This window comes from Amblyomma mixtum, chromosome 1 (genome assembly GCF_055824585.1).
Source record: "Amblyomma mixtum isolate Tamu chromosome 1, ASM5582458v1, whole genome shotgun sequence".
Lineage (NCBI taxonomy): Eukaryota > Metazoa > Arthropoda > Arachnida > Ixodida > Ixodidae > Amblyomma > Amblyomma mixtum.
Genome location: NC_143012.1, coordinates 61,825,345 through 61,849,038, shown reverse-complemented (window position 1 = coordinate 61,849,038; position 23,694 = coordinate 61,825,345). Strand labels below are relative to the sequence as shown.

The 23,694-nt window shown below is 45.7% G+C and overlaps 1 long non-coding RNA gene across 1 annotated transcript; it reads right to left on the bottom strand.

Annotated features, from left to right (window-relative positions):
* Nucleotides 1–391: 391 nt before the first annotated feature.
* Nucleotides 392–22,322, bottom strand: LOC149366459 (uncharacterized). The gene is made up of 2 exons (XR_016285436.1): nucleotides 22,052–22,322; nucleotides 392–506 (listed from the first exon to the last, which is right to left on the bottom strand). It is a non-coding gene; the product is annotated as an uncharacterized LOC149366459 (long non-coding RNA).
* Between the last annotated feature and the right edge of the window lie 1,372 nt (nucleotides 22,323–23,694).

The window sequence follows — 23,694 nt, the reverse complement described above, 5'->3', positions numbered from 1 at the left end:
TGGCTCTAGTTAATAAACCAATCATCCTACTGACATACCTTTTTTGCGTAGCAGCCCCACACCATCCTCTTTCCATTACAACCACTCGTTTGAGGCTACCTCTTTTGAGAACGTCACAACTGCTGCGGACACGTTTTGGTGACACGACCTCACCGACACGGCCTAGAATTTATTTCGCCTTCATAATGCCATTTCATATGCTTGCTTTTCAAATGCTTTTCAAATGTTTGATTCAAGACGCGCTGTCGCACTTGACACAAAACTGAGAACTACATGTACATTGCTGGAACAAACCGGTGGCATCATCAGAGAAGTTCTCCATTGTTCAGGTGCAAGAGTAATGCTTAAGTAGATTTGTGTCTTGTAATGAAGGATGCCTTTTCTCACTTACGGTGTTGTCCTTTATAGTCTTCGTCATCGCCGTCATCTGGTCCGCCGCGGCCCGTCCGCACTGGCGCTTTTCGTATAGACCTCGCTTGGGCACCGTCTAGAAGGCAGAGCACGGCCTACGAAGAGGAAGGAGGATAGAAACATGTTTCAGTGAGATATACTTACAAGTGTGCGCATGACTTTCAGGTACCGGTTGGGTAAATATGTTTTCAGATATATTTAAGCAGTAGAGCTATAAGAATTAGTTCGATAGACACCATTGTGATCATTTGAACAGCCTGAAGAAGTCCAGGCGAACTGTCCAAGACTTGCATAAATCTGACCAATAGGGCCTGCAGCGATCCTTGCGTGCTCGAGAAATGCGAAACTATAAGGTTTCATCAGTCATGAAATTCGAACACAACAATTGAAACGTGAGCACAGACAACGGAAGAAATTAGTGGCCGGAGCGGAAATAAAGGCGTTGCCTGTTAACACTTCCAATGAGTGGTCTCAACCTCTCTAGTATATGCCTCCCTATAGTGTAATGTCTTCTACATACCAACAATTTTGAACCAACGCATTTTTGAACGGAAAAGGGTTTATGAACGCAGTAGTTTCGCATACTGTAAGATTTCACTAAAACAATCAATATATCCGCAGATCTCCTTCAGTAGGCTTGCATTTTGTTGCCATTAGCGTTTATGCTATCGTGAAAAGCATTGCCTATTAGTTTTCTATGCTAGCCTTGACTACTCGATGCCAGCGATGGAAACACTACAAAAGAAAGACTTTGCCACATGTCGGAAGAATTGACCGTTATCTTCAATATTTCCATATCATACCATATCATATCACGACGAACCAGAGCAAGAAAGACACAGGACAAGCGCTGACTCGCAACTAAAGGCTTTATTTGCTGAAACTTTCTTAGATGAAGGAAACAGACAAAAAGATACACTCTCAAAACACCCGCACAAAAAAACTAAAATCTAAAAACTAAAAACACCTTTGAAAATTCGCACGACAGTCAAGCGTTATGAAGAAAATCCATCCCCTTATCAATAAGGAAACTCATGATTTTCTGACGCAATTTCGCTTGTCATTTTCAATGTGGAAAGCCTCAACCACTTCCCGTGTAGTCTGATCATTGTGCTGGTACAGCACTCGTGCGCGATGAAACTAAGCAGTGCACTTTTTCTTTTTCATCTCTTCACATCCTAGACAATGTTTGACCAGATATGATAAGGCGTACCGATTTCTTAGCTTGTTCCTATGCTTTTGTAGGCGCTTATTTAAGCACCGTCCGGTCTGGCCAATGTTTGGTTTGGTTTGGTTTGGTTTGGTTTGGTTTGGTTTTATGGGGTTTGACGTCCCAAAGCGACTCAGGGTAGGAGAGACGCCGTAGTGGAGGGCTCCGGAAATTTCGACCACCAGGGGTTCTTTAACGTGCACTGACATCGCACAGTACACGGGCCTCTAGAATTTCTCCTCCAAAGAAATTCCACCGCCGCGGCTGGGATCGAACCCGCGTCTTTCGGGTCAGCAGCCGAGCACCATAACCACTGAGTCACCGCGGCGACTGCCTGGCCAATGTAACGGGCCTGCAGGAGAGAGGAATTCTATACACCACACCTGTGCTGCAGGCAACGAACTTGTCGCTGTGTGCGACGTCACACTCATTGCAATTGCCTGCCTTTCTTTCTTGCTTTGAATAGCTGGGCGTACTTGCTTTAGCTTGATTGGGGCTGAAAAGAAAACACCAACATCATACCTGCGTGCTATATTCCTAAGACCATGTGAGAGGCGGTGTACGTATGGTAAAACGGCAACTCTTTTCTTTTCAGGCTGAACACCCAGCACGTGCTGAGCGGCCTGGCGCTTTAATAATTGCAGTAGCTGGGAGCATGCCCCCGTTATTACTTCGTCTCGATATCCCGCATGCATCACACTAGACAACTGCGACTGGAAGCTGTCTCCGACGGCATGATGGCATGATTTGGTCAAAGCACTTCGCAGGCGCGAACTAACTATGCTGTTTTGTTTTACCAATTTTGAGTGTCCTGAATGAGAACTGAGAAGGGTCTTTGTAGTCCTCGGGTTATAATTCCAGCGTACATGGTTGGTTTCAAAACGCAACCGGAGGTCCAGATACTGCAATTCCTCGTCCATTGGAACCTCGAAAGTGAACTGTAAGCCTGACCCACACTCCCTGAACACATTCAGGATATCACCCATGCGATCTGCTAACTCACCGCGTTCTATAAAAACCCGATAATCTTCAACATATCTGAAGGACTTCAGGTGTAGACCATGCAGTTTTGTTTCCAAATCCTTGTCAACGTACATTAGAAAAAAAATGTCACTCAACACAGGGGCGACGCTGGAGCCGATACACACACCTGCTTTCTGCGCAAACAACGCGCCTTACCAACCAACAAAAGTAGAATTGAAATAAAACTTGGTTTATGGGGGTTTAACGTCCCTAAGCAACTGAGGCTATGAGGGACGCCGCAGTGAAGGGCTCCGTAAATTTCGACCACCTGGGGTTCTTTAACGTGCACTGACATCGCACAGTACACGGGCCTCTAGAATTTCGCCTTCATCGAAATTCAGCCGCCGCGGCCGGGATTGAACCCGCGTCTTCCGGGTCAGCAGCCGAACGCCGTAACCACTCAGCCACCACGGCGGGGCTGAAATAAAACTGTAAAAGTTCAAAACTTTCCACCGACAATCCGCATTGTGTGACGAACGCCAGCTCGTAATTATCTTCGGTTAAGCACCTTTTCACACGTTTTAGCAGGCAGCCAAACAATTTAAAGGGTTCAATTCTTTAGGAAGGTCATGAGGACTTCGGAGCTGGCAGCTGTTAAGAGGGTCGCATGCACTAAGGGATGAAAGGTGCAACTGCAGATATTTTGACACATGGTGTTGCCAACTGCCCTTTTCTGATACTATATCGCCCGGAACGGTCCGTCGACCTTATGGGTTTTTGCGGTGAAAAATACTTCCGGATGCAATGTCTAGCACTGGCCAAACCGCTTACATAACCGCTCGAGGCCGAGCTCGCTGAGAAAGGAAAGAACTTACTTCTTGACAGCGGTTTCTTTCAACGTGGATACCTGAAATTTCTTTATAACCACTGTCAGGTCTTTATCATTGAATTGACGTTCAGAAAAGATGGTGAAGCCACCTTCCTTGTCAGACGAAATGACCCTTAGGTCGTTTGAACTCATCCAATTTGCTATTTTGTCGACTGGACTACGTTGGACAGCTTTTGCTTTCCTACGCTCTGGAACTTCCACGCACTCCGTAATGCACCGGGACCTATCTTTTTCTTCCACATTCCTTGCTATTGATCTTGAAACGGTAAGTTTTTCCGCCTTGTCTAGCCTGGGCTCAAAGGTGTGCTTGGCCCCTAACCTATCCTCATATCAGCACCTTACACTTTTCCAATATTCAAAATTTTTGTGCAAGAATGTTGGACATGAGTTTTGCAAATTGGGTTTCAATTTTCATGTTCGCTTTTCATTCGACGCTCATAGTGCCATTTTTAAACTATCAGCTTATTTTTCTCCGCAGGTATGCATTTGCAACTCCAATTGAGCATAAGTCACAACTAGCCAATTTCATTTTATCTGCATGCATTCGCTTTGTTGATGAAATACGTAGCATTAACTTCAGGTGTGCGTTGTGAAAAGACATTTCAAATCACTACAACTTGTCTTTTTTGTGTTTCTATTTCTTGTACAGACATGTTTTACTCTTGTATCTCATTTATGGGTAGCGTACACGTGCGCAAGGTTAACAATTAATTTTCGTGCTGATTACGTACCAAGGGGCGTCAAGGAATATTTCATGTGCTGAGCATATATTAGCAGCTCCTGATCCCCTGAAATTTATAATCGTGTGTGTCTGCAGACGACATCCTAGCGGAAGTAGGTAAATGTGCACGCTTGTATAAAGGGTTCTTCTAACGGCATTCTTGAGCCATAAAAAGTGTCCTCGCACTCCGTACGTTCGGTGCCTAGCCAATGCTATTTGAAAGCGTTGGGAGAAGGCTGAGCGTCGGTTACAAAGCCTTCGGTACGATAACGGTCGCGGATAAGAAGGGCTGCGGTTTTATCCTGCTGGACCTTCCAATTTTTTTTAAGAAAATGTATACTACTGTTTTCTAAAAGGTGAATACACAGACCACCTTCTCGGGTGCATGTTACAGATTCTCAGCGGCCCAGACAAGGGTGGGGGGCATCGACTTCCCTTCAATGGTTGTTGTACCTACAGTGATGTCGTCAAACTTTTTGGTCGTTTATGGACGGCGAAGAGCCACAACAGGAAACCTCAACACTTCTAGATTCGTTTCCTTTTCTTACGTCAAAGACATTTTCCACTGACTGCACCCTCCTCACAGACTCAGACACTCCAACCAGAATCGGAAACAGCGTCAGTACCGACACCTGCCCCGACCTCACATTCATACGGGGAGCGGAACAGGCAGTGTGGGAGAACCTGTTAGAAAATCTGGGCAGTGACCACTATATACTTAAAACACAAGTAACCTCAGACAGGCTAAAGCGCCAGCTGGGATCGGCAAAAATTACGGATTGGAGCGCTTTTCGCGAGGCATGCGACGGGAATCTCGCCGCGAAAGGGATCCAATCGATAGAAGAGTGGGGAAACATGCTGAAAGAAAAACAGCGCAAGTACACTAAAGAAATCGCGCGAACGACGCAGACACCCGAGGTGGACGCCAGGCTGCTCAAGCTATGGGAAGCTAGACGCGGGCTCACCAAGAGGTGGAAGAAACAAAAGTACAACAGAAAACTAAAACTTAAGATCGCAGAAGTCACAGCGAAAGCAGAAGAGTACGCGGCGCAATTGGCAAGGCAAAACTGGCAACAATTCAGTGACTCCCTCACCGGAACTTTGAGCACATCGAGGACGTGGCATATACTCAAGGCTCTCATAGATCCAACAAAAACCAAGGCAGAAACAACAAAGCCATCTACCGGTTAATCCACCAGTTCAAGGGACCAGATTCAGCACTCCTGGAAAAAGTACGCGTTAAGTGCTTCGGGGACACACACCCAGCAGCTTACGCAGAGCGCTATCGAGGAAGTGAAAACGACACCTTGGACAGACCCATCACGCGAGAAGAGGTCTACGCAGCGATTCGAAACACAACCAGAAATACGGCCGCGGGTGCAGATAAGATCAATAACGCACTCATCCGCAACCTCAGTGATGAGCTAGTCGCTGAATTAACGGACATGCGGAGGTTGTCATGATTCCTAAACCAGGCAAGAAACTACAAATTGAGAACCTCAGACCGATCTCGCTCACATCGTGCCTAGGAAAACTGTACGAACGAGTGGTGACGCTGAGATTACAACAGTACATGGAGGACAACGAACTGTATCCCCACAGCATGTTCGGTTTCAGAGCAAAACTATCGACCCAAGATGTACTACTTCAAATCAAAGAAGAAGTACTTGGGAACGTCCCCAAGAGCGGAGAAAACATAATACTGGCATTGGACATCAAGGGGGCTTTTGACAATGTCAGTCACGAGGCTATCCTTACGGGCATGAACGACCTGAACTGCGGAAGGAGAATCTACGGCTACGTCAAAGCCTTCCTCTCAAATAGAACGGCAACGATTGGCCTGGGGGAGCTCAGATCAGACAAATTTCTTACTCCAAATAAAGGAACACCTCAAGGATCGGTCATCTCCCCTACGCTCTTCAACATAGCCATGATTGGCTTGGCAAAACAGTTAAAAGCAATCGACGGCATACACCATGCCATGTATGCCGACGACATCACCATCTGGGTCAACACAGGCTCGCTCGGAGAGAAAGAAGAGAAATTACAAAAGGCAGCCACCTGCGTAGAGAACTACGTCAGAGAAAGAGGGCTAGCATGCTCCACCGAGAAATCAGAGCTCCTAAGAGTTTGGAGAGGAAAACAAAATCGCACAGTCCCCACTAGCGACGACTTAAAGTTGAACGTCTACCTCGACGGGAAGTCGATACCGGAAAAAACACTCATCAGAATCTTGGGGATGTGGATACAGTCAAACCAACGCTGCACTCACACTCTCGCCCTACTCAAAGCATCCACTCTACAAGTGGCCCGCATGATCACGCGCATCTCACACAGACGTCATGGCATGCGAGAGGAGGACACACTTAAGTTGGTCAGAAGCCTGGTAGTCAGCCGAGTGACATACAGCCTCCCCTACTATAATCCCATCAAGAGTGAGGTACAACAGGCGGACGTGATTCTACGCAAAGCCTACAAAACCGCACTCCACCTTCCTCACAGCACTTCAACTGAAAAGCTCCTAGCCCTAGGACTACACAACACTTTCGATGAATTGAGAGAGGCACAACTAGTCTCCCAACTGCGCAGACTACAACAGACCCCATCTGGCAGGGAGCTCCTAAAGAAACTGGGCCGCGCCGATCAAATTCAAGAAATACAGAGGACAGAAACAATTCCGGACGAATATCGCAACACACTAAAAGTAACGCCAATACCCCGGAACATGGATCCCAACCTACACAAAGCACGCAGAGAGGCAAGGGCTGAATACCTACAAAAGACATTAGCACCCCAAGAAACGACGGTATACGTGGACGCAGCCACATACACCAGAACAGCGGGGCAGCACAACAGCAATGCGGTAACAACGGTGATTGACTCAACCCTACGCGAGATCACCAGCGCATCACTACAAGACTGTACGATAGTCGAGGCTGAGGAAGCGGCCGTCGCTCTAGCGGCAGCGGAGGGCTATCGGTCTAAACGGTCTCTAAAAATCCTTACAGACTCACAAACAGCATGCCGCAACTACCTACGCGGCAGAATAGGGCACAGAGCGCTCCGCATACTCCGCTCTGGGGGCCACATAACACAACGACAAACAAACGGAGAACCAATCAGGCATACGATAGTATGGACGCCGGGACATACGGGAGTAACAGGGAACCAAGAGGCGGACAGGATAGCTCGAGGGTACACTTATTACCGAGCATCCAACGTAGGCGACCTCGAGGGGAACGAACCTGTACCCCAAGATTATTCGGCGATTCTAAATTATTACAAGGGCTGCAGAAAGCGGTATCCACCACCGGACAACTCCCTTAGCAGAGAGGACTCTGTCGCGTGGAGACAGCTACAGACGGGCTCCTACCCGAACCTACACGTACTCAACAAAATATATCCAACACAATACAATGACAAATGCCCTTGGTGCCAAGAACCCCCCACGCTGTACCACATAACGTGGGCATGCCAGAGGATAAGCGTGGTACCAGTGATAACAAACCCGAGTGCGGAGCAATGGGAGGGAGTGCTCTCCAGCGATCGTCGGGTAGACCAAGAAGGTCTGATTCGGCGAGCAAAACTGGCAGCAGCATCCAGCGGAGCCCTGGACTAAGGGCAACCGACCTTTGAGCAAGATGGACGAAGCCATCTCAAAACCGCCGAACACAATCCGAATCTAGAGCTAATAAAGTTTTCACTCACTCACTCCAGGGTATTACGTAACGAGTGAGAATGCATGCAGAAGATGATTACAAATATGGCATATAAAAAGCCACAGTCGTCGCAAACATGGGTAGGCAGCTGATGGCAGCAAGGACATGAGAAAGGCCGTTACGGTCGAAAGTTGTTCGAGGAAAAATGAACCATCATACGTAACACTTCTATTAAGTGGTCGAAAAATACGAAAGTGATGCACAGTTCGATGGGATATGCGTGACGGTGGGGTTATGTATGGGGGGTGATTAAATGTAGTGTGAAATATCTTATGAAACAGGTGAAGGCCAGCGAAGTGCCTTACAATTCTAAGGCTCAAAAGTTCAGATTCAAGTTTTAATCCCGTACTCTGCCACTAAAAAGGTAGAATGAGTTCATTTTACATCAAGTTTCTGTGCTTTAGTTAGAATTTTCGATGTGGGTGCCGTATTGGAGATGGAATATTCTAGCCTGGACTGGATTAGCGATTTATAAGCTAGTGATTTTACGTAATGGAGTGCGTGTCTTAGGTTACTAGTGAGAAATATGACATATTTGTGCGCAGAGGATAGAGTGTTAGTGATATGAGTGCTTCAAGAATGATCGCTGCTGAAAGTTATGCCAAGAAAATTATAAGAAATTACCGGTTCATTGGCGGATGTGACGATGGCGTAGTTATTTACGAGGGGCTGTTAGTGACGGTGAAACGAAACATCTTGGCTTTTTTTAGCATGTAGCTCTATGAGCCATTGATCAAGCCACTTCTGTACGTGATTAGGGTCATTTTGAAAAGATGGTTGGTGGGATATGTTACTCGCTTGCGATAGATGATGCAATCAGGGGCACACGTGCAAACCTTACATGTTAAATTATTAATGCAGATTAGAAGCAACAGCTGACCAAAAGCAGAGCCTTGAAGAACGTCGCATTTTCCATGGAGGAAGGTGAAATTGTGGTTTTTAAGAAATTTAAATTGGGAGCGGTTCGAAATTCCTTGACCCATCTTAGGACCTGAGGGTGAAAATTCAGCTCATGTAACTTTAGTGGGAAACATGCATGAGGTATTGCGTCAGGTGCTTTTTTATAATCTAAGAAAATGGCACCAGTTTGGATAATACGGTAAAGATTACCCTAAAAAATAACGGACAGAGTGCTAGATGGGTTTCGCCAGAATAGCCTCTTCAGGAGCCACGCTGTGATGAATAAAAAAAATTATTAGTGCGAAGATTGTTCATTATTCATTCGTTATTTGGGAGTCAATGACGTGTGGCATGACTTCAAACGCTACGCGAGTTTGATACATGTGGCTATAATTAGGCGGAGATTCTTTAGCACCTCATTTTTTTCATTGAAACTACCTGCCCAACTTTCCAGTCAATGGGAGGCTTCCTGTAGCAACCGACTGCGTGAATAATAATGACAAGCTTTCAACAGTGTTGTGTTTAGTGCTCGTTTAGAACTGATCTCTCTCCAACGGGAGCTGCTGACGGTAGTTTCATATTTTACATTAGATTCAGAGGGCCAGAGTGAGAGAGGGTTAGACAGGTTAAAAGGCGAGTAGAAAGGGTACAGTGGGAAAGAGTGACAGGAATAAATAATGCTGCAGGGCACATTTAAGTTGCGCCTTGAGGGTATGAAGCGATAACTTCGATGGGTTAACGCCGATTGATGCGAAATTGGTCATTCTCGGCTAAAGATTCATAGATCACTAGGAGTCCTCACACAGCTCGTGGCGCAGAGGTGCAGCGGTTAAGCGAGGGCCCTCAGATTGCAGGTGCTGCCATCGGTAGGGCTTGTGTGGCCCAGATTGCTTCACCTGGGCTACATCTCGCTAACAGTCATTACTTTCACTGTCGCCTGCCCCGGAGGACAGTTTGTTCACAATCCGGTGGCCACGTTGTGATGACGCCACAGGGTCACGTGACATCGTATGCCCACTAGTTTGCTTCTTCGGGGGATTTCGGTCACAACGCCGAGGAGTTAGTGCACAGCAGTTAGTGCAAGGAGTTAGTGCAGCGCAGGAGTTAGTGCACAAAGGGCAGCCTTAACGCTACAGTGTTGATAATATTATACGGCAGAGGGAAGTACAAAAATAAAGTTTGAGGTTGAAAGGAGGGACCTTTCCCGCTCCATTGATATACTGCGGGTGGAAGGGGAAGTACACAAATTAATGTATGCAGTTAGAAATAAATAAACTTAATACTACTCAGCACCACCTAAAGCGCAACGGTCTTAAGGGGAAGTGCATTGGTTGGAGTGGCAGTCGATGATTTTGAAGCTCCTCACCCATTGTGTTATTAGAGGTAACTGAGATTCCTTTGCCATCATTATTGGCCAGAAACTTTGTGTGACTATTGAGGATCTTGGGTTACTGGCAATAAAAAATAACGGTTTCGCGCTACGAACAACGCTACAACTGGTGCTTTGAGCAGCAAGATACCGGTTTCGAGCACAAGTCCTTGGTCTCAGTTTTGAGACGCTGCATAAGACACTTTTGCTTTCTTTACATTCCGTTCAATCTGTTCGTGAACAATGCCTTTTGATGATTGGCACAGATGTTGATGCTGTAGAAACCGTTACCTAAGGCAGCTTTTCCGGAGAGAAATCTCAATTTCTTAGCTGATACAGGCTCAAAATTTACGGCCGCCAAGTCAAACAGCTGTTCTCGAATCAAATAGCGCTAATGAGGTAACCTGCTTGATTTCTCTACGAAAAACAGCTACTTTATATATGTTGTGTAATTTATTTACAACGTACTACTAACCCTACCGATGCTGTTGCGGGAAAGAAAAAAATATGCGTACAGTTTGGTTTCGATTGAGAAAAAAATAAATACAAGTTTTGTCCTCAAAGAACCTTTCAAGGAAAGGCAACGTTGCAAGACAATCATGCAAACAGTAAAAGTAACAAAAAGCTAACTAACAAATCGGAATCACGGAACTTATTCTGAATTTTGGTTTGACATGCCGTCCGAAAAATTTTCTAAATATCTTTAGGTGTCAATATATTACGCTAGCAAATTAGAATCAGGGGTGGTTTCCGGTAAAAATGAAAGTTTGGCTGTGTCACTTTGAAATATGTATTCCCACAGCTGTTTCGTATATTTTGCTCTAAACTTTTAGCTATTCAAAAGATCACGTAATTGTGTTTATTACGTAATGTTATAAACATCAAGTAATTGTGTTTATAGCCTTTCCACGGAAACCATCAAATCAAGAAATTGGCGTTGGAGCTTGAAACAATACAGCTCCAGTTTTCTAAGCGCTGTGAGATTGTCTGAACGATTCCAGTAGCATACAAAATTCGTGACTTTTTCTACAAGTTTCAGCTGACATATCAAAGATTATTAAGCTGCCTTATGATCAAAGAAGCCATCGACAGTCTTCCAAACAAGACCAAGAAATGCACCTGGACACCGTAGTATTATATCGAAAACATTTCTCGCTGTTCTTTTCATCGACTAGAAAAATATTTAAGCACAACACTAAATTTGTGTCCGCGCAACACGTTAATATTTTACTATTATTGTATGCATTATAACCCGCCTTTTAGAAAATGTTCCAGCACGTGTTATGAACATACGTTTAACCCTACAATACCGCAACTAGCAACTAGTATATTACGAAAATAATACTATTTTCATGCTGAATGACATTTTCAGATTCGGAATGTAATCAAGCATGCCATGTCTTTCGAGTTTCGTCTATTAGGTTTTCTAAAGCGAGGTCTTTCTCGCGTCACATGTAGTTACCAACCACTGATTTTTTTTTTCTTGCCCTCCGGATGCTTATTGCTTTGATTCAAATGCCTGAGAACTTGAAAACACTTCTGAACACTTCCACTATAACTGTTTTGCCCGTAAATAAAGCAGGTGTACAATTGCCAATATACAATTTCGCAGGAACATGCGTGCAAAATGGATTCTTGCATCGCGAAATAATACCACTACAGTTAGCCGCTATTGAGAGAAAGCAGCACAAGAACGCAGCCACATCTGTGAAAAAAGAAAAGAAAGAAAATCACTTGAAGCGAGCAGACAGCCATATGTAGTTCTATAGTCGCACTCATTGGGAAACAATCAATCTATATTTGAAATATTACGCATGCTCATAAAAAATACGAAACGCCATCACCACTTAAGGCAACTCGACGTCTTCCAATAAGCGACTGTGGAGTGGCCCCACGAGTGTACTTTAGTAGTCTGAAGTTCTATTTGGCACTGAGCCTTAATTTATATGATTTTGTCGTTAAGCCTTCTATGCTTTAAACATTCTGAGCATTTCTCCGCACATTTTACATATTAAGTACAACCCTTCCACTAGCGCAAAACTGGCGTTCCTTTTGAGGTCTCGTGCATGCCATCGGAGGCTCAGTTCCTCTTTCTTCCTAAATTTAGATATTGAGGACAATATTTTACTCAACCTTAATTGGTGTTGGAGCTTCAAAGAAGGAAGACACACGTGCTGTGCTTTACTGCAATGCATGTGCAGTTAAACGGTTTCTTAACGTGTGCAAAGACTATGTGTGCTTTTAAAGCACTGTATGAAGCATCAGGTGGAAGCCGAAGGAATGGACAGGAAAAATTATAAAACACTGCGGCGACCCGCATTGGGAGAATGCGGAAGCATTGACGCCTCCTCAGCACTCGCCGCCTCTCTTTGCCTCTTTTTATCGTTTTCTTTTTGTTTTTTAACCATTTAAATACTGAATTAGCCTAATTGTCTTAGGGATTAATTATAGATTGATTTATTTGCTCTGATTATACCTTCTTTTATCTCAATCAACCATTTTGGTTTTTCAAATTTGGCGCCATGATTGCTTTCCGGTTCACTTTACTTTATCCCCGTCAAGCCTACTCAACCGTACAATGGTTTTCGCTGATAATTAATTAACTATTAATTTTTTTCGGTGAAACTTTTTGTTCGATTAATTAGCACTCTCTAAATATATTTCATTTCAAACTTTATTTTAACTCTTCTGCCTATTTTCCCACCATTTTGCCGTCAAAGGCTGTTTTCCCGTCCACTCACTGTATAAACGTCAGCGCTATTTCGTCGTTTTTTTGACATTGCTGGCTCTAATTAATTAACTAATCATCCGATAGACATAATTTTTTTTGTCCAGCACTCTCACATCGTACTCTATAGTAGGATACAATTTATAAAAACAGCAGTTGCTAACACTGGGCCGCGGTCCACGGCGTCCTGTATTACTCCGCTGGCCAATCGCAACAGTAAATAAAATCAGCTTTTTAATGTTTGACTGTATCAAACAATCCGCGTATCAAAATTCTAGAGTTCATAATTTTTTTCTTGTGCTAAGCTTCTTGTTTACGTAACGAGAAGCGCTTAAGCAACGGACTACTTCTTTGTCGTGGAGTAATTCTGTGCGCGAAGGCTGAATGTGGGCGGAGCTTCACTGCAGACTTAAGTTGTATCCGACTATAGCAATCACAACCATACGTTCGTGCTATCTCTTCTGCGAACGTCACAGCTGCTGCGGACACGTTTGGCGGACACGTTTTGGTGGCGCGACCTCGCCGACATAGCCTAGAAGTGCTTTCTCATTATTAAGACCAAGAGACGCAGTGTTACTTATACTGGCTTAAAGAGTCCCGTAGCATCACCAGGAGCCATGACATGTGCCGAACCCCATGCGGCCTTTTCAAGCGCTCAGAAACTGGACAAGAAACTTACACCGAACTTGTTGCCTAAAATTTCTTTGAGTACAAACAGTGCTTGTTTTCAGCTTTTACAGTAAAGCGCAAACCTGACACTCTGGCTCTTTCGATAGAAAAAAAAGAAATTCAAGGCCTCAGTTATACGAATCGCATTTAGAGCTCCGAGTAAACAAGCGATAAATTAAGCGTCCGAGTGCAATAGCTTTCCACACTAACACCAGCCACACAGCGAGGATATCCAGGAGTTGAAAGTCCCTCTTAACACCGGCGCATTCAAACGACAAGGTTCAGGTAACATAGCTATAGAGAAGCGCTTGCACCTCATTAGAGTCTACTTCGAACGTCATTCTGGCTTTGTTGACAGTTGTTTGTAAGCTGTTGCTTTTGTTATAATGGAAAAATTTACCAACAAGCTAATTTGCTTTCCAATTGAACAAAACAAGGTATCTGCTGGAAGACTGTGTAGTTTTCAGAAGTAGGTTTCCGTGCGAAAGCACTATTTCACTATTAATCCTGAAAAAAAACGCTGCTTGTGTGAAGCCTCCCATATATCAGTAGAAGTAAGTATTACTGCCACTGGGTTGCGAACCCGCGGCGGTGCGAACAGACCATCATCACTGGCCACTGCATACAGCAATATGTTATCGCTACAACCGATCGCGCCTGGTGGTAAGCTGCCTCACTTTCGCGCTGTGCATTTCGCGTCGTCGCCTGTGCGCAAAAGCCACGAAAGGAAAGGAAAAGCACATAACTAGTTCCCTGGGTCAGTGGATACCTCAAGCGCGCTTCGAGCTACGTGGCAGTAGCTACATTGAGATATGCGCTGCTTGCTTTTGCGTTGGCTACGTTATGGCAGAAAAGTGCTACAGAAGCTATAGGCTACCGGCACTGATTGTTGGGACAGCAGAGGCGCATAACTAGCTTTCTGAATCAATGGACACCTCACGCGCTTTCAGGTTCAGGGCGGTGCCGTCCACCCGAAAAAAACTTCTTGCAAACAATATTTCGTGCTTCGCAATGATAAACCTACTGCAATTTTTTTGCTATAACATGATAATTTCTTCACTATCGTAGCGACATCGTTGTTGGACGACATAAAACATGTGAGATACGGCGATTAGAAGGTTAATTAGCGTAAATCTGCCAATTAACATTTATATTGACCAGTTAAGCGATTTGCTGCCATTACAGAATAGTAGTGCGCCATCAGAGCAGCTAGTATGAATTATTAGATGGCGAGGCGTACGGCGACCTCAAACTGAGCGCCCCCACGTACTTCTCACCCGCCAGTTTGTGCTGCGCGCCGCACGCACCACTCAGGCGAGAGACAAAGGGATAGAGGAGCAACATCACTCCGTACGCGTCCGGAGCCGCCACACGCTCTTCCCATGCATCTGGTTTATGGTTTATGGGGGTTTAACGTCCCAAACGACTCAGGCTATGAGGGACGCCATGGTGAAGGGCTCCGGAAGTTTCGACCCCCTGGGGTTCTTTAGCGGGCATTCACATCGCACAGTACAATGGTGCCTCTAGCATTTCGCCTCCATCTAAATGCGACTGCCGCGGCCGGGACCGAACCCGCATATTTCGGGTCAGCAGCCGAGCACCATAACCACTGAATCACCGCGGTGGCTTTCCTTGCACCTGGACGGCCGACATTTCTAGCTTCGCAGGGGCACCGGCAATTGCATTTTTACGAATGTAATATTTCGTGTCGGTTACCCTGAAGGCCCGCTAAAATTCTCCAAATCCGCCTAGGTTCCAGGCGTCTAAAATAAAAGTTTAATGAGCAGTCTTTAGTTGCTAAAAAAGTAGTTAACTTATCTCACAACTTTAACGACTTCCACCAAAGCTGTCGCTGTGATCGCGATCGAATCACCATTGTATCTCAAAACCCCTATTTTGGTTTTAGTTTATTGGGGTTTAACGTCCCAGTCCCGAAGCGACTCAGGCTATGAGGGACGCCGTAGTGAAGTGCTGCGGAAGTTTCGACCACTTGGGGTTCTTTAACGTGCGCTGGCATCGCACAGCACACGGGCCTCTGGAATTTCGCCTTCATGGAAATTCAGCCGCCGCGGCCGGGGTCAAACCCGCGTCTTTCGGGTCAGCAGCCGAGCGCCGTAACCACTGAGCCACCGCGGCGGGGCAAAAGCCCTATTTTAAACAATACTTAGCCCTCCTGCGGCCACATTGTATGTCCTTGACTACAATGCCAGAACGGCAAGAACCCACTAAGAATGGAGCATCCAATCGAGCTTCAAGCGCAGGTGGTGACGCCTGGGGCTGGAGAGCGAGACAGCGTTCCTTATTTTAAAAGATGAACAGAATCTCAATTTTAGAATCTTTTATGTGCTTGAACAGAGCTTTTCTTGCGATGGCAGGGTGTTTGTCCGCATTATGCCGTTTAGTATTCCGTGAGCAAAATACATCAACAGGCTAACATCGTATAGCCTTAACAGAGGCCGGAAAATTCGGCACCGAGCGTAATGGCAAGGGTTCACTCCCATCTAAAAATTTAATTTTCGCCCTTTATGCACGCCCTATTTTAAATTTTCTTTTTCGTGAATACCTAATGGACACGTCTGAAAATTAATAAGTGAAATAAAAACTGGAGAGGACGCTTAAGCAACACCTTATGAGCATGACGCGATAGCGTAGTTGGTTAGGCTTTCCATTCCGAGCAGTTTGATACCTTTGAACGCTTTTTCATTTCTTTTTCAATTGTTTCAATTAAATAGTTGATCAATTATACACTCTAAATTTTCTTAATTAGCATCATCAAGCCTTGGCTTCTCACTGTGAGCGTTTTGACACCTTTGAACCCCCTTTTTTCTAAATTTGAATTGTTTCATTTGTTTGATTAATCAGTTCCACTGATTTCATTAACTCGCCATCAGCTATCGCGCACTAATCAATCATCAATCACTATAACCGCAATTTACCATGATAAGTTTTTTTTTTTAATGCAGCCTCCGATTATTTCCGACACGCGCTACCGACTAAGCCGACGGCTTTTAGACCGAACAAGCTGTATACGCTGTCGTGTGAAAATTACTAGTGGTTTAGCGTTGCTAAGCAGGAAATAATGTGCGAAAGCACTGCTTTTTGCAGGTGGACACCGCCGCCACGTATCTGAAAGCGCAATTGAGGTTTCCACTGACCCAGGGGGCCAGTTATGGGCCTCTCCTTTCCTCGAACGGAATGGATTCTCATCGGTGTCAACGTCAGCGCCACTGAACCTAATGAAAGCCAGCAGCTTACTGCTGGTTGGTTGCTTTATGGGGTTTAACGTCCTAAAGCGACTCGGGCTATGAGAGACACCGTAGTGAAGGGCTCCGGAAATTTCGACCACCTGGGGTTCTTTAACGTGCACTGACATCGCACAGTACACGGGCCTGTGCGATGTCAGTGCACGTTAAACAACCCCATCGAAATTTGTGGAAGTGTTAGCTGTTCGATGCGATCAATTGAAACACTTTAGAAGAAAGATTTTGCTACATGTCAGAAGAATGGATATTACCTTGAATATTTCTGCAAAAGTATCTCATATTTTTCCAATTTACAAAATTTTCCTTCGAAATTGCTGGACATGTTGGTCTTCAAACAAGAACTGGCACAAATCCAAAACGCTCGCCAAGCACAGCGTGTTGCCGGTTGCGCTATGAAGAGTCTGTTTATAAAACCATATACCTCTTCGCAGTGAGAAATTTTTGCTACAAGAAAGCTCACTTTTGAGCAGCTGCTCAGGCGTCGAGTCCCTACCCGAGCCGCCATTACAGCCTCATCGTACCCGCAGATGTTCTTAAGGACGTGTCGCGTCGCTTTATGATCCCAACTGTCGCGCCAAGCGACCTGTCCCATATTGCGCTCTAGTCAACAGCCACGGCCTTTCACTCTCGCAGCTCTCGCCGTTACAGACGCACCGTCTCCCCGCCGCGGTCTCGGAGTCGCGTCAAAAGTCTCTGGGCACCTCGCTTCTGTTTCTTCATCCGCCTTCGAGCGTAGCCGAGAGAAGTCACGTTTAAATATGTTATTCGCCGCCAACAAATATATCCTCTTTTTGGCTTTTATCCGTGCCTCTCGGCGTTAGGTTCTATATTTGCTTCCCCGAGAAAAAAAAAGAAACGGAAGGGAATATCTCCTTTTACGACCTCTCGTAGTGGGTTTCTTTCCCGTTTACTCAAGCGGCGACTTCAACTTCTCTCGCAAAAACGCATTATGTTTCATGTCCTGCGATCTTATATTGTATACGCCGCACTTATACTTGTTCGTCCTTTCTTATGTTAGAGTTTCGTGTCTTCTCTTACTTCCTTGCGCGCTGGTTTTCGTTGTTCGTAGTACTGAAACTAGACAGTAATGTGCACATTTTATTTTGTTGAGTTCAATGACCTCCTCCGTGCGCGTTCTCAAGGTTAGCATCAGAGTAGCCATAACACACAGTAACACAGATAACACAGGTTCAACAAAAAGCACGTGAAAGTATTCACAGCAGTTTAGTTCAAAAGTGTGCGCTACCTCACGCCCTGGCTTATTTTAGGTCTTTATGACTTCTGTCAGACTAAAAGCGGTGTGCGCTTATGAGCCCAAAGGTCCTTTTTTAATATACACCGCCGAATGAAAACGTACTAACTTCTACTGAATAATAATGGCCCATAGCTAAACGTCTTCTGTGTGGTTCTAATTTATCCAGAAAATCGATAATGTAGTAAACCTTGAATTTGACAGCACATTCTAATTACACTAAGACTTTTTTCACGGAGTGTTCTCGAGCACATTCAGTCTCTGCGACAGGTGAGAAGCTCAAGCGTTCACTTTTTTTTTTAATCAAACTGCTCAACTCATCGTGGTTACTATAGCACGTGGTCTTTGTTTAAGACTTCAGTTCAGCTTCTGGGGCTGGCGAGTTGTGTTAAACTAGGGCCTGAAAAATGTCCTTAGCTTCGGGGTTCAGTTTTCAAAAACCCTGACCGCATGCTGGCCGCAGCTAAGAAGAATACGGGAATACAGCAACTAAAGCTTGAAGAGATTGTCATGAAGATCGCATAACATCTAGAGAATAATTTCGAGCAGAAATATTAAAGCTAAAAATTAATTATTATGACCCATGATAGTCCAGCACAGATATCTGCCGCTTTATATGTGTGTCCACGTGACAAAAACAAGCGCAAATAAAAATACTCGAGCCAGAGCTATGGACCGAGACTATCAAGAGAGAGATAAGATGCTCGGTGTGCGGTTAGAGCCGCACATTTTGTCTGATTTTTCTTTTATGCTAATTTCGGCGTGAGAACTACACAATATTGTTTAATAAAGCCCATAATCCCCTTGTTTCGTATCAGCGAAGCTACAACTACGGACATAAGTAATAAGACGGCCTCTTGTTTTAGTAGATGACGCCGAACAGAAGTAATGAGTTGCAGAACTAAAAAGAAAGAGGAGAGCTTTCAGGAGATGTTTGCGTCCTAGAGAACCTACATGAACTCTCAATTGCGGAGCTCTTCTGTATTTAGGGAGAATGATAATATTGGTGAAATAATTTAATAACAATATCTGCTTAGGCTTCTGTCTTTAAAAGATTCGTTTCTACGGCGATAGGCACCATTAGCACCCCTCTTTTTGCAGTATTATTGTTTTTTTGTTCAATCTTTTAAGGCGAAAGCCTTTAATGTCTCATCGTTGTAAGCAGCAGTTGTCGACAGAGAATGTCACGCTTTTCAGTTGGTCGAAACGGTCGTGACGTCACAGTGCGCCAATTTCAAACGGGGCCAATTGTACTTTGGCTAGTAACCATGCAACCAATTGAAGGGACCATATAGTGATGCTCCCAGTAAGTGGGACTGAGCTTAGTTAATTGCTTAATTACCCAATTAGCCTAATTAACTTCTCTAGTCAGGCCATATAAATAAATAAAACCTAGTAAGAAATTGGTCGAGCTCGGGAATCGAACCCTGGTCTTCGGAGTGCGAGACGAGCATGCTATCCACTCCGCCATGCTAGCTCGATGGTTTGGAATGAACAAAGGCACGTCTAGTGAATACGGTGTCTTCGCTCACTGCCATCCTCCTCCCTTCCCTTCCGGCGAGGTTTAGGTGTCCACCGAGATATGAGAGAGAAATATATTTCCTTTCCTCAAAAACCAATTTACCGACGAGCGAGGCGTAGAACCGAATGGGCGATGGCGTTCTATGGACTCCCTGGCAGCGTTGCAAGACGCTCTCGCGTTCCACTCTTAGAGGCGAAGCTTAACATCTTAACCACACATCAGTGACCACACTTTAGGTCAAAAAAGTGGACCCCCCCCCCCCCCCCCCCTGAATTTTGACGGGTGTCCACCGAGATATGTGAGACAGTTACTGCGTAATTTTCTTTCCTCAAATACAATTTTCATTTTCTTCATTACGGGCCATCTTCGTCTTTCTTCTTTCACTCCCACTTCCTCCGTTCCTCTACGGTGCGGTTCAGGTGTCCACCGAGATGACAGAGATTTACTGCGCCATTTCCTTTCCTCAAAAACCGTTGCGTTGAAACGGCAAGGCATCGCGCCGAACGGGTGGTGGCGTTCCGTGGACTCCCTGGCAGCGCTACAACACGCTGTCGCGTTCCACTCCTAAAGGCGAAGCTTAAGCTTAAGCTTAATTAGCAGTTAATTAGTATTCAGGCATTAATCAGTAATTAACCATTAATTAGTGATTTGTCATCACTTAGTAATTAGTACTCAATTACATGTGACGCCACCAGTGCCACAGAAGCACTGAAAGTGGTGCGGAAAACGCTTTCGCCTCTACGCACTTTAGACAGTCAAAGTGCCCCCTGAATTTTTTTTGTTCCTGTTTATTACTTTTCAACAAGAGTATAAGTACAAAAAGCACACGTTTAGCACTCTGCAAGAAACTGTATGCTTTTCCAGTAGGGCTCTTCATTCATACAGTAAACTACCTTTTTCTTCAGCCATACATTTGTGGACAAACTAAGGCAATAAAGTTTCAAATATTCTCTGTATCCAGGCCAACAAGCCATTCTTAGTTATAGTCAAGAACCGGAGCCATATTTAATGGGACGACCTAGCAGGCACATTATACTCAGCCCTGATTTCCTATTCGCCAAGGTAGGTGGTGACGTCAGGCGTTAAACTACTGCGCGAGGAGCAACCTGAACGCACATTTTGTTATCATCGCGTCTTGCACGCCGCGCTAGAAAGCCTAACGACAGCAAGTCTGGCAAGCAAACGCTTTCCACAGCGTCGTATTAACTTCCCAAAGATTCAAATCAATCTTTGGAAACACCTAAATTCTGCGCACACACAAGTTGATGTGATATCTATGAAAACCTTGCTAGCTTTCAACATTGGCCCGACACGTCATCAACTTTAGGCTGCTCCTTAGTAGGTTGCTGAGCACATCTGGCAACGCCACGTCATCATAACAACGAAACATTACCTTCTAGGCAAGTTATTTTATCAATACAGCTTATTTGAAGTCCCCAAGAATTCCTCCATGTTTGCTCCACTCTTCTTACTCGCGTACTCAAGGAACGAAGTGAAATTCTGAAACGCCTATCTTCTTCTTTGTATAAGACGTTGTCAAGGAACGCGCCAAGTCTTTTGCACTCATTTTACGCAGCGACATCGTCGGTACAGCTCGGCGCTCCGAGACGCCACACGCTCTTTCTAAATCAATCAGAAAGCCGACTTTTAGGGTTTGTTTTCTTATTTTCTGCACATCGGAAAGCCGACTTTTAGGGTTTACTTTTTCTTTTCTGCGCATCAAAATGCGCGGAGGAAACTATTTCAAGAGGTTGGCCATTGAAAGCACTGAACGTCGAGTGAACGAGTAGCGCCTGGATGGAGAGAGCTAAGCATACACATCTTCTTCTGCCTTTGTTTATTTTTACAAAGCGAAAGCGGGATTAGAGCGTAAACCGGCTTCCGAGCCCTAGACGATCTAGGGTCTGGTTTCTGTGTAGTTCCATATGGAAGTCTCACGCTCTTGTAACGATACGGTGCGGCCGCCCGCAGACACAATAACCTGTCAGGGTCTTTCACGTCGCTTCGTTAAACGACTTCTCCTTCTCACAGACGTTATGAAAGAGCAGACGAGCTGGCAAAAGGCAAGGACGGTCGCGTGCTGTTGTACAAGGAGTAAGGAGTAGAAGCCATAGCACGTGCCAGAAAAGGCTGACGGTGTAGGGGCCCCACTGCGGTAAGCTTTTCTTCCTCGAATTGTGCTGGGTTCCCTGGTGCTTGCATGTGAATGTTCCTCCGCTGTCACAATGACGTCAAGATCCGCTTATGGTGCCTAGTGTGTAAGCGAACGCGATTCCAGAGCAACATGCAACATCATCCGCGAAATCTTCTAGACAGGTACAACTAACTACGCTTTTATGAAGGGCTTTATCTTCTACGAATGCTATCTCCGTCATGATTGGTCAAAAGCCGGCAGCGCTTGTGCGTTCCGAGCAAGACACGTCAAGTTGACTCACCCATAAGAGCGTTAGGCCTAGTGCCGTCTTCGAGACTCGACGGAACATCCTGGTCTTGCGACGGGCTCTTAGCCCGTGGTCGCCGTCGTGCCGTTGATGTGCGCTTCCCGATTCACTTATAGTCCTCGCCGAGAGGAACAAACACCGAGCACCCCTGCCGACGGACCACGCGAGGCGAGCCAGCCAGCCGCAGCCAATCCGTCCGGCGGTATCCTCGCGCGCACTCGACACCCGTCGACTGAGCCGGTTCAGACAAGACGCGAGCGACCCAACTCACTCCCGTTTGTTCTTCGGGGGCGCCGCTGCGGTGAGGAGGAGGGGTTATGATTTCTGGATTCTGCGCTCGACACCGTCGGCCCGCCGGACTGGCGGTGACTTGCTGATTTTGCCCACTTTGTGCTTGGCGACCTGTCGTTAGTCTTTGTTCCCTGCTAGTATTGACGGTCTCAGTCCTGAACTGCGGGCGTCCGGACACCAGAGAGGGTAAAAGGAAGAATTGAAGGGGGTTTGATGTCGCTGTTAGCACTGGGTATGAAGGGGAGGGTACCTTGTCTTCAGCGTCCGACCATAACTCGACCCAGGCTTGTGGAAGCTTTCCGGAAGGGGGCTTCTGCTTCGGAAGGGCTCGCCGCATACGGGGCCGTTGGGCGAGTGGAGAGTGGGCAAAAAGGCAGGCCTGAAAGGAAGCTGCGAGGAGGAAGAGTGCGCGGGAAGGGAGGGGAAGCTGATTGACAGTTCCGTTTGTACCCATCGATGGGCTGTAATAACGTTAAGAATGGTCGTCATTGAGCCGAGCGAGTTTTCACAAGAGTGCCTGTCAGAGTCTTTTCCGTGGAGAACCTTTTTTGACATTCATATTTTTGGCTGTTTTCAGGCAGTTGCGTACCGTGTCTGCCCTGTTCAAAACTCTTCAAGTGGGCTCTCGGCATAGACAATCAACAAGAAGTAAAATAATTTAGTGCGGGGCGCAATTTCTGTTCCTGTTTTTTTACTCGCCAAAAGGTGGAGCGGCCGAGATAGAGGGGGAGAGGTAGCCGACCGGAAACAAAAAGTAAAAGAGGCATACAGGGCGATACGGTCTGGGAGCTCTGCAGTGAGGGGGGGGGGGGGGGGGGGGGCGCTAAAGTTCACTGCATGCTCACAGTAACTGAATATAAGCCCGCTAATTACGATTGTAGGCTCCCGATGCCATCCTCAGAATTTTTATTCCCCTGACGTCACAACCGTCGCTCTTTCGATACCCTCGCTCGTCGAACCGACCTCCCTCAGGGCCCTTCGGAAGATCTCCATCGCCTTCGATTCACGCCCATCTTTTGTGCTGGTGTAGAATCCAGGCGAAATAAAATTTATGGACCTTCACAGGCCTCGCCTCTCTAGCCGTCGAGCAATGTATATACATTTCCGTTTTGTTCCTTTTTTTCTTCTAAGGTCTCGACCGCTATTGAACGATTTAAAAACGAATCCCTTCGCACACGTCTCACAGGAAGAAGAAGAGGAGGTCGAAGGGGAGGAGGAGAGGTTTCAAGAGGGATGCGAAAAAAATTAAAATAAACCAAGGACACGACACTTTCATACAGAGGGGAAGAGGAGACATCTGGAGAAGACGACGACATTGGCGAGGCTCGGGCCGAGATTCAAGGCGC